The following is an 18,972-nucleotide window of genomic DNA, read 5'->3' on the forward strand; positions in this document are numbered from 1 at the left end:
TCACTGACAAGTGAATATCAAGCATAAAGTACAGAGTACCCATGATACATTCCATAGACCCAAATAAATTAAACAAGAAGGAAGGCCCAAATGAGAATGCTTGAATCTCACTTTGAAAGGAGACAAAATACTCATGGGAGGCAGATGTGGGTGGGGGAGAGAACTGGGTTGAATAGAGGAGGGACAAGGGAAATTAGGGGCAGTACGAAGTGTGGGAAGAGACATGAGAGAGGTCAAGAGTTCCAGTAGACAGTATGGACATCTACACCTGCTAGGTCTAGGTGTGTATGTGGGATTTCTATGAAGTCCCAGAGACCTGGAATGGAGGAGGTTCCCAGGAGTCAAAGCTAATGACTTTTGCTGAGATGACTAACAGTGGGGACATAAAACTTGAAGCAGAACCTTTAATGAAGTGATAAGGACAACATCATACCCACAAAACTTTTGACCCCAAATTTATCCTGTCTAAAAGAAATTCAGGGAGAAAAAAAATGGAACAAAGACTGAAGAAATAGCCAACAAATAACAGGCCCAACTTGAGAACCATCCCATGAATAAGCATTAATCCATGACATTATTAATGATACTCTGTTATGGTTGCTGACAGGTACCTAGCATAAATGTCCTATGAGTGACTCTATCCAGCAGCTGATTGAAACAGATACAGGTACCCACAGCCAAACCTTGGACAGAGGTTAAGGATCCTTATAGAAGACTTGGGGGAAGGATTGAAGGCTCTGTAGAGGACAGAAACCCTATAGGAAGACTAACAAAGCCTATTAACCTATAGCTCTGGAAACTCTTAGAGACTGAGCCATCAACCAAATAGCATACACTGGCTGAAATACATCCCAAGCACATATGTACTAGATGTGCAGTTTAGACTCCATGTAGGTCCCTCAAGAACTTGAGCAGAGGCTCTTTTCTAAAGCTGTATCTGTACCCCAACAGGGCTGATTTGTCTGGCCTCAGTGGGAAAGGATGTGCCCAATCATGTAGAGACTCAATGTGCTGAATGTGGATACTCAAGGAGGCTATCCTCACAGAGGAGAAGGGGCAATGGCATCGGGGAAGGACTTTATAGGGAGAACTGAGACAGGGCAGCATTTGTGATGTAATTTAAAAAAGAATAAGCCGTGATATATTTGATATGAAAGGAAGAAACAGAATATAGAATAGGAGAAATATAGGAGGATCAATCTCTATATAACTGTTATATAATTATATAATTAATCTAATATGTAATTTATATAATTAATCTAACATGTAATTTGCTAAAATTTATGCACATAAAACAACTATATTATCTAATATTATCTAATCGATAAATGAATAAATGATACAAATAGGCATTTTTAAAAATAGAAATATTTTATCATTCTTAGACAGAAGACAAGGGAAAATTAGAAACATGAATATTTTATTTTATCCCCAAATAAATGCCTATCATCAAGAAGAAAATAATGTTGTGGTTGAAAGAAAAGGGGATCTATATTGTTGATGAAGTATGAAGTTAGATAATCATTATGAAAGTCACATTGAAATTTCCCTAAAATTATATATGTTTCAACTACCATTATGCAATATATAAACAGAGGAGTCTAAAACAGAATACTAAAAAAATTGCATATTTTCAGGTTTATTTATCTCCTTAATTCTCATAAGAACTATCATAGCAATAAGTGATAGCTACAATGTAATGCAATCCACAATATAATAAAAGGAAATGGAAATATATAGGTCATCTTATTAAATAAAGTAGACTCAGTAAGACAATTATTGTATGTTTTCTCTTGTATGTAGGAGTTAGTAATAAATATGTATGCACATGCATGCTGACACACACAAACATATAAGATATGAAGTTAGAAAAGACTATGAAAATGTCAGAAGTATTTTAAAGAATGGGGGATTATGAGTGCATAATGAGAGGATAGAAACACAATATTACAGGTTTTATGTCATATACAGAATAAATATATGTGACCAATATACAAATCACATATAAATAAATGTAATATATAGGGTATGAAAACAGAGTGAGAAATCTGTGGTATAAAGAATGGAAAGAGAATCCCATATGAGTACAGAATGTGGACATGGACAAAGCATGATATATAAGTATGAAAATATCTTATGAACCCCATTATATTATATACTCATTTAAAAATTGATAACTTCTATATGACATATTAAAGGAGAAAAATCAGAATATGACAAATTGAATGTCTTCAGAAAACTGAAGGGACAAAGTGCTCCAGAATTTTATGAACTTACTCATCAGATGCCCGAAAGCTGATGAAAAACATGAGAAACAGACAGAAAAAATAGTCAAGTTAAACACAGCTCCAGCTATGACCACAAGGCTCCTCAGCAGGTAGAGGGAAACAGATAATTCCTCCAAAAAGTATCCTGGGCAGAACTGCTGAAAACAGATGGGAAGATCTAACCACAGGACAAAACAGCTCTCACACAACCCTAGAGCCAGTAGCAGAGTTTAGTGAGACAAGGATTCCTAGGGGGATCGGTCAGCAATGGACAAGAATCCCATTGTGTCAACTGTGTGACTCTGAGGGCAGAAGTTGGGCTCTATCTTGAGGAAGAACCTGTTATTCAAAATAGAGCTACAAGGAATAACAACAAGAAACAGAGCCTGAATTTAATCCACCCTGATAAGTCAGCACTGGAAGCAATTTTAAAGAGCAAGAGAATGAGCCTCTAACAGGCAGAAAATTGTAGCTGGCCTTGGTAAGTGAGGGGCAAAGGAAAAGCCAATACCAACCCGGCTGTTATCAGGAGGTCTTATCACCTCAGAATCATCCTGGCATTTAATATGAGCCTAAAGTCAGATAATGAATCCAATTCCAGAGCCATTTGACATTTCAGTGTCATGGAGCCTTAGAACTCTGACTACAGTTGTTGACTTAAAATCCACAGCAGTACCCTCAAAAAAAAAAAAAAAAAAAAAAACCTCTTAAAAATACACACACAGGTCCTATACCTGTGCAGACCTCACTGCTGTGTTTACTTCTTGTATTCTCTAAGCATCTGAGGGTGACCACTAACTAGTTTGCAGAAGGTAGACAACTGCTCATAACAGAGACTGTAAAACTAAGTGTGGAAAGTAGAGGACCCAGGCTATGTTCTGGATGGTTTTCAGAGTATTCAAAAGATAAATATTTCTAAAATTAAAATATGATTGCATCTATTTTCAACTTGCTAGGGCTTCATCAAAATCAAATCATAAGTTCACATAACAGTAATATTCCTCATCCCTAAGAAATCACAAAGAAAATTTAGAATTAAATCACACTTAAAAAGAACATTATGACACAGGGAAATGTTGTAGGCTATGTTTGGAGTCTCTGATAGTGGAAACTAAAGGACCTTCCTTATCTTCAGCCTGAGGAAAAGAAAGTCCAGTGACAGGCCCAAAGTGGGTTCCAGTTCAAGGGGAGGCTCCATGGCCTGACATTATTACTGAGGCTATGGAGCTCTCACATAAAGGACCTATCATGACTGCCCTCTGAAAGATCGAACAAGCAGCTGAGTCAAATGCAGATATTTGCACCCAGCCAATGGACAGAAGCTGCTGACCCCTGTGGTTAAATTAAGGAAAACCTGGAAGAAGCTGAGGAGGAGGGTGACCCTGTAGGAGGACCAGCAGTCTCAATTAACCTGAACCACTGAGATCTCTCAAACACTGGTCCACCAACCAGACAACATTCACCAGCTGATATGAGGCCCTCAACACATATACAGTAGAGGACTGCAAGTTCTGGGTTTAGTCAGAGAAGATGCACCTAAACCTCAAGAGAATGGAGGACCCAGGGAGTTTAGAGTTCTGGTAAAGTGAGAGGCATGGCAGATGGGGACACTCTCATGGAGACAGGGGACAAGGAGGAGATATGGGATGTGGCACATTTGATGGACTGGGATGGAAATAAAGTCTGGAGCATAATAAATAAATAAATAAATAAATAAATAAATAAATAAGGTAAAAATTGAAAAAATTCTTATAAACATCATTTTGATAAAAATTGACAGTAGTATTGGCCATAAATTATGAAACTACTTTTCATATATTTTTTAAAAAAAATATTATTACACAATTCCCAAGACAGAATACTCATTGATACTATCTTTCTTTAAAGACTTGGCAAATATTTTTGACAAACAATAAATCCTTCAACCTTGAAAGCAACCTGAAACTCAGAAAAATAAGGTGCTTCCAGCTTTATCAGTAGGCAGAGTTGGTTCCTACTCTGCATTGTGGTTTTGATGGATGGTCAACAAAGTTATTTTGACCTATACTTTCAGAAGGCACTAAGTAACTTCAACCAGTATAAAATGCTTTGCTTCAATCTTGCATGAGAACATATTTGATTGTGCTTATATTTTAGGAACAAGCTGCTCATTCTCACCAAGTAATTTTCCAGTAATTTCTACCCAGCTCTCAGTTAGATCTGATCAGAAACTAACACGCTTAACACTTCATTATAGAACTGAATAAATGTGTAGGCAAACACTTCATGTCACAAAATGACCAAGAAAAGAAAGCAGAAATGAAAAGGGCAGAAAGGTATTTTTGGGCACAGCAGATAAGCACTCCAGAAGTCAGAAAGTGTTAAACACACAGCTGACCTCGCCAAGGGTAGAAAATATTTGGCAGATTTCCTAGAATGCTGAGGAAAAACGAAGTTTACAAGTTGGTAACCCTCTGCTACCTGTTGAACCAGGCACTGTGCATTTTACCCAGATTATTATGTTTGTTTATCCCAGACCCATTCCCCATAAAACCCTGAGCATAAAACTCATTCATGTGAGAGATGGCACTTGTTATTAAAGTGACTTCCATGTTTACTCAGGGTCAGGACAATCCTAACACCCACAGATATTAGTTTACCTCAGCCATTCTCTCTAGACCCTTATCTTCAGCATTGATTCCAAGTCAACAACAAACTCATCTTAAGGATAAAGGCATATGTAGTTTATAAAGGCTTCAATGTAAACATGTCTTAGGTTATGTTGTACACACAGAGTTCTCCAAAAGTGTGCTCCTCAAGTAAAATGTTCTGGGTAAGACTGTAGAAGTCCTGGCCCAGCACTGGAACAAAATTCAGGGTGATTTGAATTTCATTCAAATCTCACCCTGATTATGTTTTATATCTTTTGTAAAACCTGCAGGGACCCTCCTACATAGACTTCAAAAACAAACAAACAAACAAATACAGGTGATTGTACCACACAATATTGTATGTGGCCATGTGTCAATTCATCTGTATTTTTTATTTATTTTTGTGTAAATTTAATTTTCATTCAAAAATTTTCATCTGCATTAGATACAACTACATTTCACTAATAATCATGAAACAATAAAAGACCAAGATCTATCTCAATGTTTCAAATTTAAATGGTTCTGTAAAATCATTCATATAAAACTAATTACACAAAGTTCCATTCTGAATTTAGAAAATGTGAATTGTACTATCACCTTGTCTTGCTTTTCTTTTTCTTTCTTCCCGTTTTTTTCTCTCCTCTTTCTGAAGTGGTTTATTGACTATTGATGAGCATCGATATTTAAAGTCCGTGTTCTCCATGTGCCTCATCTCCTGCTATCCTTTCTTCAATGATAATTTTATATTTTATGGTTAATTTAGGTTCTTGGAATGTTACCAAGGTTTTCCATTTTTATGCAAACATTTTTATGAAAAGATATGCTATACCAGAGTATATTCATAGTATTCATAGAAAATAATAGTTTCACTTTAAAAATTCTTAAGATTCGAACTTTCATAATTATCACTGGTAGTCTAAAGCCTGGCTATATGTTCCACTTACGTATTCTAAGTTATAGGCAAAGCCAAAGGTGAAATGGTGAGTTGTTACAAGATTTGATTTTTGTTGAATAAACAGCAATAATTGCAACACTATTTATTTTTGCAGTTTTCATTTTCTTTGACAGTTGTGTCAGTATTTTTTATGCTATCTCTGCACCTGAGGTTCTCTCTTCTATCTCTTCTATTTTGTTTGTGATGCTTGCATCTATGACTCCTGACCTCTTTCCTTGGTTTTCTATCTCCAGGGTAGTCTCCCTTTGAGATTTCTTTATTGTTTCTACTTCCATTTTTAGATCCTGGATGGTTTTGTTTAATTTCTTCACCTGTTTGTGTGTGTGTATGTGTGTGTGTGTGTGTGTGTGTGTGTGTGTGTGTGCGGTTCTTGCAATTTTTAAGGGATTTTTGTGTTTCCTCTTTAAGGGCTTCAACCTGTTTACCTGTGTTTGCCTGTACTTCTTAAAGTCCTCTAGCATCCTCATGAGAAGTGATTTAATTCTGAATTTTGCTTTTCCAGTGTGAATGGGTTTCCAGGGCTTTTTATGTTGAGAGAACTGAGTTCTGATGATGACAAGTAACTTTGGTTTCTGTTGCCTATGTTCTTGCACTTGCATTTCACCATCTGGTTAACTCTAATGCTACCTGCACTCACTGTCTCTGATGACTGGAGCCTGTTTTCCCAGTTATCTTGGTTGTGTCAAAAAATATGAAACTCTTCATGAATTTGCGTGTCATCCTTGCTCAGGGGCCATGCTAATTTTCTGTGTATTGTTCCAATTTTAGAATATGTGCTGCTGAAGCAAGCACTTTTTATGTTATTTTAAAATCATTTAACAGAAAAATAGAGGAGGAACAATATTGACACAAGTGAGGATGAATATATTTCAAATTTAGCCACAAACAGTGAATAGTCAGTTATAAATATTTACATTATCAAAGCTCTTAACTTACCATTTTTTCAATTAGTCACTGAAACTTAAATCATTGTTTCTTTTTTTCTCATAATGTTGTTATTAGATCAGTCACTCCAGTAATATTATATTCATAGAAATATAAATATAAAAAATAAATACTAGGAAAGACAGAGCTTCATTTTCTTTACCAAAAATATGATTATGTTTAAAATATTTCTCAAAAAAAGGTTATATCCCAATAGTTTTTAATATAGTTCCTCAGGTTGTGATGATCCCCAACCATAAAATTCTTTTGTTGCTACTTCATACTTTAATGTTTCTACTGTTATGAATAATTTTGAGAATATCAGATATTAAGGATATCTGATATATGAACCCTTTGAAAGCATTTGAACCATAAAGGGGTTGTGAGCTATAGGTTGAGAATGGTGTTCTGTGCCCAAGAAAAATGGCTTCTACTATGTGACAAAGAAGTAAAAGGGAAATGACAGCGTGTTGTCAGTATTGGATGCATTTTTCCATGATTTGAGGAAAAATCTTTCTATGGTAGAGCCATTGGTATTCCTACTTACTTAAAGATGCATTTTCCATCCTCTAAAAATAATTATTTTGATTAATAAGTATTCCTCTTTAACCACAAAATGGCCTCAGTTTAGATCCCCTAAATTGGCAAAGCACAATGTCTGGAAATTTCATTCTGGCTTCAAAATCCTGGTATTTTCATGAATGAACGGAAATTGCAACATATGGTATTCTTTGTCACACCCCAGGTAATTTCATCTGGTCTTTCCATTACTTCCCAGCAGTGTTTTGCTATTAGCTCATGATATTGAATACAGTAGGCATTGCACTGAAGTCACCTTGCAGTCTCTTAGCAACAATTCTGAATGTTTTATTATAGGATCACTGAAGCATACCTTCCTTACTTAGGTTGTAGTAATAGCAAAACATGCAGAATATCAACTGATACCATTCTTTAAATTTATTTTAATTTTATAATTTTATTTAATAAAATTTTGTATTTCACTGTAGCAGATTACTGTATATGAGGTAGAACAGAATCCACATATTCTTTTTCATTTATGATGTTAATTCTTTTTCTGTTATTTGGTAATACAAGCTGAATAGTAGAACTTAGGGAAGAAATAGTTTACTTAAATTGGCAGTTCCAGAGAGGATACAGATGAATATGGCAAGAAAAGTATGAACTACAGGTACTTAAAACTGACCTCATAATCAGGATGTCAAGAGAGAACAGGGAGTGGGTTCATGTTACAAACCCTCAAACCTGTGCAAAAATAGCAACATCATCTCCAGAAAAAAATCACACCCAACAAATGATGAAAAAGTTTTCAAATAAATGAGCCTGTCCACTAGTTTTGTATTTGGTCATGATAATATTTCCCTCCATCATATCTACTAAAATATACACACAAGAATGAACAAAATGAAATAAAATTCAAACATTTCTTATTCATTTTTTCATAGGTATTTTCAAAGAAAATAATTAATGAAGAAGATGTAAAGAGCTTAGACTTGGAAAAAAGAAAAAGGAAATTTCTATTGTCTGCAATACATCTGCTTTTGACTTATATTCTTAGTACACTAACTCAATAGTGAGTAAGAAATGAGAAGGCAAAGTTGCTTTATCTGTGGTTCTACTGAGGAAAACATCTATTTTTTCATAACTGTGATGCTAGCAGTAGCTAATTATAATTCTGTGATTCCTCTCTGTGTGTGTATGTGTGTGTGTGTGTGTGTGTGTGTGTGTGTGTGTGTGTGTGTGTGTGTGTGTGTGTGCGTGTGCGTGTGCCATTGAAGGTATGTAGAGTGGAGAATAAAAGTGGAAGCAGTTGATTTTTCTTTTTATGATGTTGGTCACATGGATGAAACCCTGGCCATTGAACTTAGCAGCAGATTTCTATAAACATTAAATAATTTTGCCACTTATCTGTTGTACTTTTCTGGATACTTTGTGGTTATAAATCTGATTTCTTTCAAAAACACAATGCAAAGTACTGAAGTCATCTATTTTCTTCTATGAGAAATTGGTATTATGTGTCTTTTATGGTCTGTGTCTCATTCAGCTCATTTATCAATTTTAGTAGGATTTTAAAATACTTTTTTCATTATAAATTATTTTATTTATTTATGTTCCAGATGTTGCCCCATGGTACCCAATCCTGAATTTCTTCATCTCATTCCCCCATCTCCTTTGCCTTTTAGAGGGTGTCTCCCAAGCATACCTTCCCTTGAGCATCAAGTCTATATAGGATTAGGAACATCCTCTTCAACTGAGGCTAGAGAAGTCAGTACTTGGCTACATATGTGCTGGGGGTCTCAGAGCAGTCCAAGTATGCTCTTTTGCAGGTGGCTTAATCTCTGGGAGTTCCTGGGGGTTTGGGTTAGTTGTTACTGTTGTTCTTTCTATGAGGTTGCCTTCCCTTTCAGCTCCCTCAGTTCTTCCGCTAACTCTTCTATAAGGGTTCCTGACTTCAGTCCAATGGTTGGCTGTAATTATCTACTTCTGTCTTAGTCAGCTGCTGGTAGAGCCTCTCAGAGGACAGACAGCCTTGCTAGGCTCCTCTCTGAAAGCACAACATAGCATCAGTTGTAGTGTTAAGATTTGGTGCCTGCCCTTGGGATGAATTCCAATTTGGGCCAGTTACTAGACAGCCTTCAATCTCTGCTCCACTTTTGTCTCTGCATTTCTTGTAAAAATTTCTTTAAAGAAATGGAGTGATTATATTGATTTTTTTCATTTTACATTATGATATCTTCTGCTTTATTATTTTCCAAAGACCCAGATATATTCTTTGGGCTTATTTTTAATTAATATAAATCAAAAATATATTTTTATTTTTTTATTTTTTAATTGCATATTTCATTTATTTCCATTTCTAATGTTATCCAATTTCCCAGTTTCCCCTCTGCAACACCTCTACCACATCCCCCCTTACCCTACTTCTATGAGGATGCTCCCCACCCACCTACCCAATCCTGGCTACCCACCTTAGCATTCCTCTACACTGAGGAATCAAGCCTTCACAGGACCAAGGCCTCCCCTCCCACTGATGCCATATAAGGCCCCTTAAGCTCCTTCAGTCCTTCCCCTAACTCCTCCATTGCGTTCCTTATGCTCAGTCCAATGGTTAGCTGAGAGCATCTGCATCTGTATTGATCAGAATCTGGCAGATCCACTCAGGAAACAGCTGTATTAGGCTTCTTTCACCAAGCACTTCTGGGCATCAGCAATAGTGTCTGGGTTTGATGTCTGCATGTGTGATGGATCCCCAGGTGGGGCAGTTGCTGGATGGCATTTTCTTCAGACTATGCTCCACTCTTTGTCACTATATTTTCTTTAGACACAAGCAATTCTGGGTTTAAATTTTTGTTATGGGTGGGTTACACCATCCCTTAACAAGGGGCCATGGGTAAGCTCTGGATATGATCTTGACAGGTTCTTTCTTCCCTTTGAGGGGTATTTTAGCTAATATCATACTCTTGAAGTCCTGGGAAGCTCTTACTTTCCAGGCATATGGGAATTTTTAGGTTGCTGCTCCAGTTTCCCAATCCTTATTGCTACAATACTCTGTTCAATTTCCTGATCCTGTGTACATCTCCTCCATCTCCTCCCATATCTGATTCTTCCACACTTTTTCCCCTCCCTGTCTTATCTTCCTCCCAAGTCCGTTCCATCCTCTACTTCTCTTGATTACTTTGTTCCCCTTTCTATGTAGGACTGAAATATCTACTCTTTGATATTTCTTCCTCTTGAGCTTCATGGTTCATGAGTTGTATCTTTGGTATTCCATACTCTTTGTCTAATATCCACTTACCAGTGAGTACATACCATGTGTGTTCTTTTGTGACTGAGTTACCTCACTCAGGATGATAGTTTCTAGATCCATCCATTTTCCTGTGATTTCCTGTAGTCATTGTTTTAATAACTGAGTAGTGTCCCACTATGTAAATGTACCACATTTTCTGTATCCATTCCTCTGTTGAGGGACATCTAGGTTGTTTCCAGCTTCTGGCTATTATAAAGATGGTTGCTATGAATATAATGGAGCATGTGTCCTTATTGCATGTTGGAAAATCTTCCGATTATTCCCAGAAGTAGTATAGCTGGGTCCTCAGGTAGTACAATGTCCAATTTTCTGAGGAACCAACAGACTGATTTCCAGAGTGGTTATGCCACCTTGCAATCCCACCAGCAATAGAGGAGTGTTCCTTTTTCTCCACATTCTTGCCAGCATCTGCTGTCAGCTGAGATTTTGATTTTAACCATTCTGACAGGTATGAGGTGGAATCTCAGGGTTGTTTTAATTTGCATTTCCCTAATTACTGAAAAATTGAACATTTTTAGGTGCTTCTTGGACAGTCAATATTCCTAAATTTAGAATTCTTTGTTTACCTCTGTATCCCATTTTTATTAGGGTTATTTGGTTCTCTGGAGTCTGACTTCTTGACTTCTTTGTATATATTGGATATTGGCCCTATACAGAATGTAGAATTGGTAAAGATCATTTCCTAATATGTTGATTGGTGTTTTGTTCTATTGACTGTGTCTTTTGACTTACAGAAGCTTTGCAATTTTATGAGGTCCCATTTGTCAATTCTAATAAGGTCTGAAGTATCCACACTTTGGTCTTCCTTCTTCTTTAGCTTCATGTTGTCTGTGAATTTTATCAAGTCCAAGTGGATTAAGAACGTCCAAAAAAAAAAAAAAAAAAAAAAAAAGCAAAACAGAAAAACACAAAACAAAACAAAATAAAACTAAACAAAACAGATACACTGGAACTAATAGAAGAAAAAATGGGGAAGAGCCTCATACATATGGGCACAGGGGATAATTTCTTGAACAGAACACCAATGGCTTATGTTCTAAGATCAAGAATTGACAGGCAGGTAAATCAATGAAATAGAATTGAAGACCCAGTAATGAACCCACACACCTATGGTTTCTTGATCTTTGACAAAGGAACTAAAAACATCTAATGAAAAAAAAAGCATTTTTAGCAAATGGTGCTAGTTCAACTGGCAGATAACATGTAGAAGAATGAGCACTGATACATTCTTATCTCCCTGTACAAAGCTAAAGTCCAAGTGGATCAAGGACCTCCACATAGAACCAGATACACTAAATCTAATAGAAGAGAAAGTGGAAAAAAGCCTTGAAAACATGGGCAACTGGGAAATTTTTCTGAACAGAACACCAATGGCTTATGAACTAAGATCACCAATCCATAAGTGGGACCTCCTAAAATTGCAAAGCTTCTGTAAGGCAAATGACACTATCAGTAGGTCATAATGGCAACCAGCACATTGGAAAAGATCTTTATCAATCCTACATCCAATAAAGGGCTAATATTCAATATATACAAAGAACTCAAGAAGTTAGACTCCAAATAACCAAATAACTCTAATAAAAATGGGGAACAGAGGTAAACTGAAAGTTCTCAACTGAGGAAACTCAAATGGCTGAGAAGTACCTAAAGAAAAATTCAACATTTTTAGTCATCAGGGAAATACTAATCAAAAGGACCCTGAGATTCCACATCACACCCTTCTGATGGTTAAGATCAAAATTTCAGGTGACAGCACATGCTGGCAAGAATGTGGAGAAAGAGGAACACTCGTCCATTGCTGGTTGGATTGCAAGGTGGTACAACCACTCTAGAAATCAGTCTGTTGGTTCCTCAGAAAATTTGACAAAAAGTTTTTTAATGTAATGCAAAATTCACTTATATTCTCATTATTGCTTTAATTTTTTGAACCATATAAATTCGTATAGCATGGACTTGGTTATATTTCTTTTACTTGTCAGGTTTTTGTGCCAGTGAGTCTCAGTTTTGACCAAACATAGCATTGATATAGATGCTATAGAATAATTTACTCAATATTCTGCCATTGGGAAATGTTGGGGGCCGACTTTTAGCAGAAAGCGGCTATCAGCTTTGCAGCCATCTTGAGCCATATACCCTGACATGAGATTTGGATTACAATAGCCTACAACAGCTGAGCACACTCTGATAATCTTGGTTTAGATACCTTGAGATTAAAGGTGTGTGAGATTAAAGGTGTGTGAGATTAAAGGTGTGTGACTTAAGAGTATGACTTAGAAGTATAGAGATCAGAGTTAGAGACAAGACCTAAGGGCATGATTAAAGGTGTAACTTAGAGGCATGGCTTAGAAGTAAGACATATAAAAGGCAGAGGCAGACAGTAGAGATTCAGACTATAGAGGGAGAATCAGACAGGAGACACTTACAGGAAGAGAGACTGAAGAATAAACGGGATTGAATCACACCCTGTCTGGTCTCCATTCTTTGAGTCTGCCCTCACCCTCGCTCTTGCTGAACCCCGACCCGCAGACCAGAGCAGCAGCTTGGGCCGGGATACAGTGGCTGCCCAAACGTGGGTCGGCCCGGGCCTCAACATTTTGCCTGGGCTGCAACATTTATTTTGGCCGCCCCAACGTGGGGCTAGTGTGGACCCCAACAGGGAAAATATGGGAAATAAGACCTGATTTACTAAGGGAAAGACATTGAATCTTAAATTTAAAACTTAATATAGAGCACATGGAATCTAACTCTTGGGAAATTGTTAGTTTTCATGAGCAAGACAGTACCTAGTAGTAGAGCCTTGGAGATTTTCTAATTCCCAATGATATAATGTAATCCCTGTCTTGTGGACTTATATTGTAGTCATTATGGTCTTCTGAGGTTAGGGGGCTTGGTCCCTAATCCACCTCAAGGATACGTTTTTATCCATAGTAGTTTGGTCTTTGCAATTAAACCAAACACTGAGCTAGAGTGGCCATAAGATGCCACTCAGTTTAGTAGCATTGGTGGTGAGAGGAATGGGATAGGATTCTGAAGCTATTCCCTCCATGATAATTCTATCTAGTGCCATGAAGAAATCTGAGGCTTCTATAATCATAGCCACATAACTCGGAATGCAATGCTTTGGCATACCCAAGGAACAAGGGAATACAAGGAACAAGGCATACCAAGGACAAGGGAACTAGTAGAGAATCTATTATTATTTATAAGTACTACTCTAATTCACTTTAAATAATAAAGAGGCAAAATATTTGGAACAAGCATCAGTTTGGATAACCATCTAAAGGTGAAAAAATAGAAAAACATAAGAGTGAGTCACTGTAAACTTTCATAAGGTTATCATGTCCACCTGACATAAAGAAGTGACTTCAGGTTCAGAGAAACTAAGCATCTTGCTTTGAATTTCAAGATAAATTGATGCAAATTAAATTATGCTGAGAGGAACAAACATTGATGACTTTGATGTCTATTTTACATCAATAGAAAGTATCAAAATATTTTAAGAAATCATGAACTCACCTAACAGTCAAAGTAGATTCCTAAATACTCATCAAATAATAACAAGTATGCATAAATTCTGGGAGAACAATTACAAGAAAATCAACTTATTTTTAATAAAGCAGAGATATAATTTAATGATAGAACATGTTTAAAAACTAAATAAAAATAATGATGTTAAAAACGTAAAATGAAGCAAGGGTCTTTTAGGTATTCACAGTCTTTGTTCAAATTATTGACTCTGTCTAAGCAATAATTGTTGCCTTGTGAAAAATACTTGTGCATAGAATAGTTGTGACAAAAAACATTAAGAGACAATTGGTATACTTTTTATTGCAAAATTAATCCTGGCATCTAAAGTCTGCAGGTCCAGGTAAATTCACTCCCACTGAGGCCAGTCAAAACAACTCAAGTTAGAGCTACCATATCTACAAGCAGGTAACAGTCAACGTAAGACCCCACTATAGTTGTTGATAGACCTGCACAAAAAATAATCTGCATACCTACTACATATGTTCAAGAGAAAGTGCTATGTATACTCTGTATGCTCTTCGGTTGGTAGTTCAGACTCTGGGGGGGCCACCAAGGGTGCAGGTTAGTTGACTCTGCCAGTCTTCCTGTAGAGTCCCTCTGCTCTCTATGTTTCTATGTCCCTCTTTCTTCTTCTTCTTCTTCCTCTTCCTCCTCCTCCTCCTCCTCCTCCTCCTCCTCCTCCTCCTCCTCTTCTTCTTCTTCTTCTTCTTCTTCTTCTTCTTCTTCTTCTTCTTCTTCTTCTTCTTCTTCTTCTTCTTCTTTTTCTTCTTCTTCTTCTTCTTCTTCTCCTCCTCCTCATCTTCCTCCTCCTCCTCCTCCTCCTCCTTCTCCTTCTTCTTCTTTGTATAGAATATAGTTTTTTCAGGGGCATGGGGGTGGAAGTTGAAAGAAAATAAGAGAGAGAAGGTGTAGAGGAGAGAGCACAGACTCTGGCCATGAGCATGTGGAGTGAGAGAGGCGAGGGAAATGAGGAGAGAGGGGGAAGGAGGTAAGGAGCAAGTGCAAGAGGAGAAGAGAAGAGCTCAAGTGCAAGAACCCTTATCTGTTCTTAAGACTTCCCGAACTCTAATGTTTGGCTCTGGGTCTTTGCATCTGTTTCAGTCAGTTGCAGGGTGGAGCCTCTCAGAAGACAGTTAGAGTAGGCTCCTGTTTACTAGCAGAACAGTGTATCATTAATAGTATTAAGAATTGGTCCGTGCCCATGGGATGATTTCAAATTGAGCCAGTCATCAAGTAGGCATTCCTTCAGTTTCTGTGACACCTTTATTCCTGCACTATAGACAGGACAAATTTGAGGTAGAAAGTTTTGTGGGTGGGTTGGTGTCCTTATCCTTCCATTGGGAGTCTTGCCTGGTTATAAGAGGTAGCAACTTCAGGCTCCATATTTCCCACTGCTAAGAGTCTCAGCTAGAGCTACTCTAGTAGTTTCCCTGGAGCCTCCCCAATCCCAGGTCCCTGGTGCATCTTAGAGATGCTCTCCCCTTGTCTCTCTCCTGCACCAATTTTTGTTCACTCTCATGCCCCTTTGTCCTTGACCTTACCTACTTCTTTTTCCTCTCCCAACCCCATTCCCATCAATCCCCTCTCTCACCAAGTTCCTTCTTTCCTCTGTCTACTTCCAATGAAAACTTTATTCACCCTTCTGAGTGTGATTCACTACTCTTCCTTTGGGCCCTTTTTCTTATTTCGCTTCTTTAGGTCTGTGGATTAAGCATGGGTACTTTATGGCTAATATCCATTTATAAGTGAGTACATATCATGCATGATTGTTTGGGTCTGGGTTACCTCACTCAGTATGATATTTTTCTAGTTTCATCTGTTTAGCTGAAAGTTTCATGATGTTCTGGTTTTTAATAGCTGAGTAGTATTCCATTAGACCCTTGCTGCTCCAGTTCCTGCCAAAAAAATTACCACTTATGTGAATACCCCAAAAGAAAGAGGCTTCCTGTGTCAATGTCCCTTTGCATATAGAGGGATGAACAATTAATCTGCCACTATTTCTTGTGGAGATGATATCTGTCTATATGGAGGTACCTTCCTTAAAGTCCCTGAGTGCCCTGACTGTATCTGCCCTGCTGGATATGTTTGTTGTAAGGTTGTGTGAAGAAGATGACAATGAATGTGCTTCCATCCCTTGCCACAGTGGGCCTATGTGTGAAAATAGAATCAATGCTTACTTTTGCTTCTGTGTGTCTGGATAGTAAAGACTTGTGACTTGGAAGTGTATAAAAGTATTTCTGATCCTTGCATCAATGAGGCTGCATGCCTCACTGAGAGAAGATACACATGGTTCTGCCCTCAAGGGTATTCTGTGTGAACTGTGAGTTGGAAATTGATGAATGTGGCTCTCAGCCATGTACGTATTGTGCCAAGTGTCAGGATACTCATGGGGCTTACTTCTGTGACTGTGCACCTGGATTTCTTAGAGACTACTATGAACTCAACTTGAATGAATGTCTTTAGAAGATTAATAAGGACACATTGCAGGTCTTCTTTCCTCTTTCAACTATGTTACTATCTGTCAGCCTGAATTCTCAGACAGGAGCCTGGAATAACTGTTTTCAGAGAGGCTTCACCCAGCAATTGACCACAACAAATGCAGAGACCCACAGCCAAATATTAGTCTCAGCTTGGGAAGTCTTGTGGAGGAGTTGACAGAAAGATTGAGGAACAGAGTGGTTAGGGACTCCACAGCAAGACTGACAGTCAACTAACCTGTACACTTTGGGGTTTCCAGAAATTAAACCACCAGCCAAGGAATGTACAAGGGCTAGACCAAGACACCCACACATATGTAACAGAAGTGCAGCTTGATCTTCATGCAGGTCTGCCAACAACTGAAGTGGGGACTTACCCTGATTCTGTTGCCTGCCTGTGGATCCTGCTCCCCTAACTGCTCTGTCCTGTCTGGCCAAACTGGGATAGGATGTGCCCAGTAGTGGAGTGTCTTGTGCAGGAACCAGAGTTGGTTGGTACCCAGGGGGAACCTCTCCCTTCTCAGAGGTGAAAGGGAGGGGTAGAAGGGAAGGCCCAAGTGAGGAGGCTACTGGGGAAAGAACGGAGGCTGTTATTGGGGTGAAAAATGAATAAATAAATAAATAAATAAATAAATAAATGGGAAAACATAAAATGAAATTTAGAACATGATAGGATTCAATATGAGTCTACATTAAACAGAAAAATATAAGAGATATAGTAAAAAAAAAACAGTCTAGTGAATGCAGTCATTTGATGGAAAACAGAAAAAAATATAATCAAGAGGAATAAAGAAAACCTGCAAGAACTTTAAGGAACAGATATTCAGGTTACTGGAATTCAAGAAATACTTGGAGAATGCTCAAAGGGTGGAAGCATATACATAGAATTAATAGAAAATTTCCCAAACTAGTATACAAATATAAATATATTCTGTTGCAGTAAAATCAAAGCTCTCTAGTAACATTTATCTTTTTCCAAGACTACTCTAAAATGTCGTATAGCCAAGTTATTCAACATGAACGAATAGGGTAACCAAGAAAAGGAAACAAATGACAGATAAGTTTGTTCCAATTCAACAGACTTTTCAACAGAAATATTACAGGACAAGAGAGAGCGGTGTGCAAGTCTCAGAAGAGTTTAGGAGGAAAGGAAACTTTCAACCAAGAATATTTTACACAGCAAAAGAAAGAAAAAAAAAAGCACTTTCAAACAAACAAAAGCTTAATGAATGTATCCTCACTGGCCTTGTTCTGTAACAAATTTAAAAGAGAGGAAGACCTTCAGACTGAAAAAAAAAATGTTAACTAGAAAGAAAAGAACAGAAAGTACAAAGTTCTCTTGTAAGTAAATCTTAGACAGGTTTCATATTATAAAGTTACATACTACCATCACAGTTCATAAGTCATTTTTTCCTTCACATGAAATACATAAAATAGAAAAATCTCAAGTAATCTGAAACCTCATTGATGAATTATAGGCTGCTACCATTGTCCTAATGTTACTATGTTAGCTACTGGTTCTTTCCTTTTTCTAGTCTTGTTTTCTAGACAGAGACCCATGTAGTGCTGGCTGAGCAATACTGGCACCAAGAACAGGCAAACAAATTCCTAAGAGCCATCCAGTTACCCCAGTTTCTGTGTCAGACAAAACAGTTTACATCTTGCTCAGAACTGATCTCCCATGTAATTAATATATATATATATATATATATATATATATATATATATATATATACACACATTGCTTCCAAGAAAGTCACATTAGAAACTTTGATGGTGAACAGACTCCAGAGTAATGCTCTGAAGAGCTTACTAACCTCACTTACAAATATAATCTAGATTCAATCTGTACTAGGGATCACCATATCTGCACTCTTTTTTATCTGAAACCTTACAGGCAGTTCCTACTCCTACATAAATTACATTCCATATGACCAATATCCATAACTCTAGGTAACTCAGCAAACCACTTTTGTTTTCAGTTTGCTTTTCTCCTTGTGGGACTCTGATTATGTAAATGTAATTCTTGATTCTTACAAAATAATGCTGTGAGTTTCTTTGTGTTATAGAACAAAAACCGGCAAATTTAAACTTCATGGATTCTCACTAACCCAGCTGTCATATGAATCACTTTGAACTGCCATAAACAGACACAATAAGGTGCATTCAAAGATCTCCAGGGATTCCTTGGGGGAAAAACATTTACTTGTCATGTTACCATAAACAGCTAGATATCTTAATGCAAACAACAAACGCCCTTAGGTATTCCACACACATTAAAGTAAATTTGATTGAGAAAGAAAAAAAGAACCATCAAAATTCTTACTTGTCTAATTTAAAGATTAATAAAAGGCTATCAAGCAAC

At 37.3% G+C, this 18,972-nt stretch overlaps 1 non-coding gene across 1 annotated transcript; it reads right to left on the bottom strand.

Moving 5' to 3' along the window:
* Window positions 1–6,537: 6,537 nt before the first annotated feature.
* LOC143438672 (U6 spliceosomal RNA) lies at window positions 6,538–6,644 on the bottom strand. The gene has a single exon (XR_013107377.1). It is a non-coding gene; the product is annotated as a U6 spliceosomal RNA (small nuclear RNA).
* Between the last annotated feature and the right edge of the window lie 12,328 nt (window positions 6,645–18,972).

This window comes from Arvicanthis niloticus, chromosome 25 (genome assembly GCF_011762505.2).
Source record: "Arvicanthis niloticus isolate mArvNil1 chromosome 25, mArvNil1.pat.X, whole genome shotgun sequence".
Lineage (NCBI taxonomy): Eukaryota > Metazoa > Chordata > Mammalia > Rodentia > Muridae > Arvicanthis > Arvicanthis niloticus.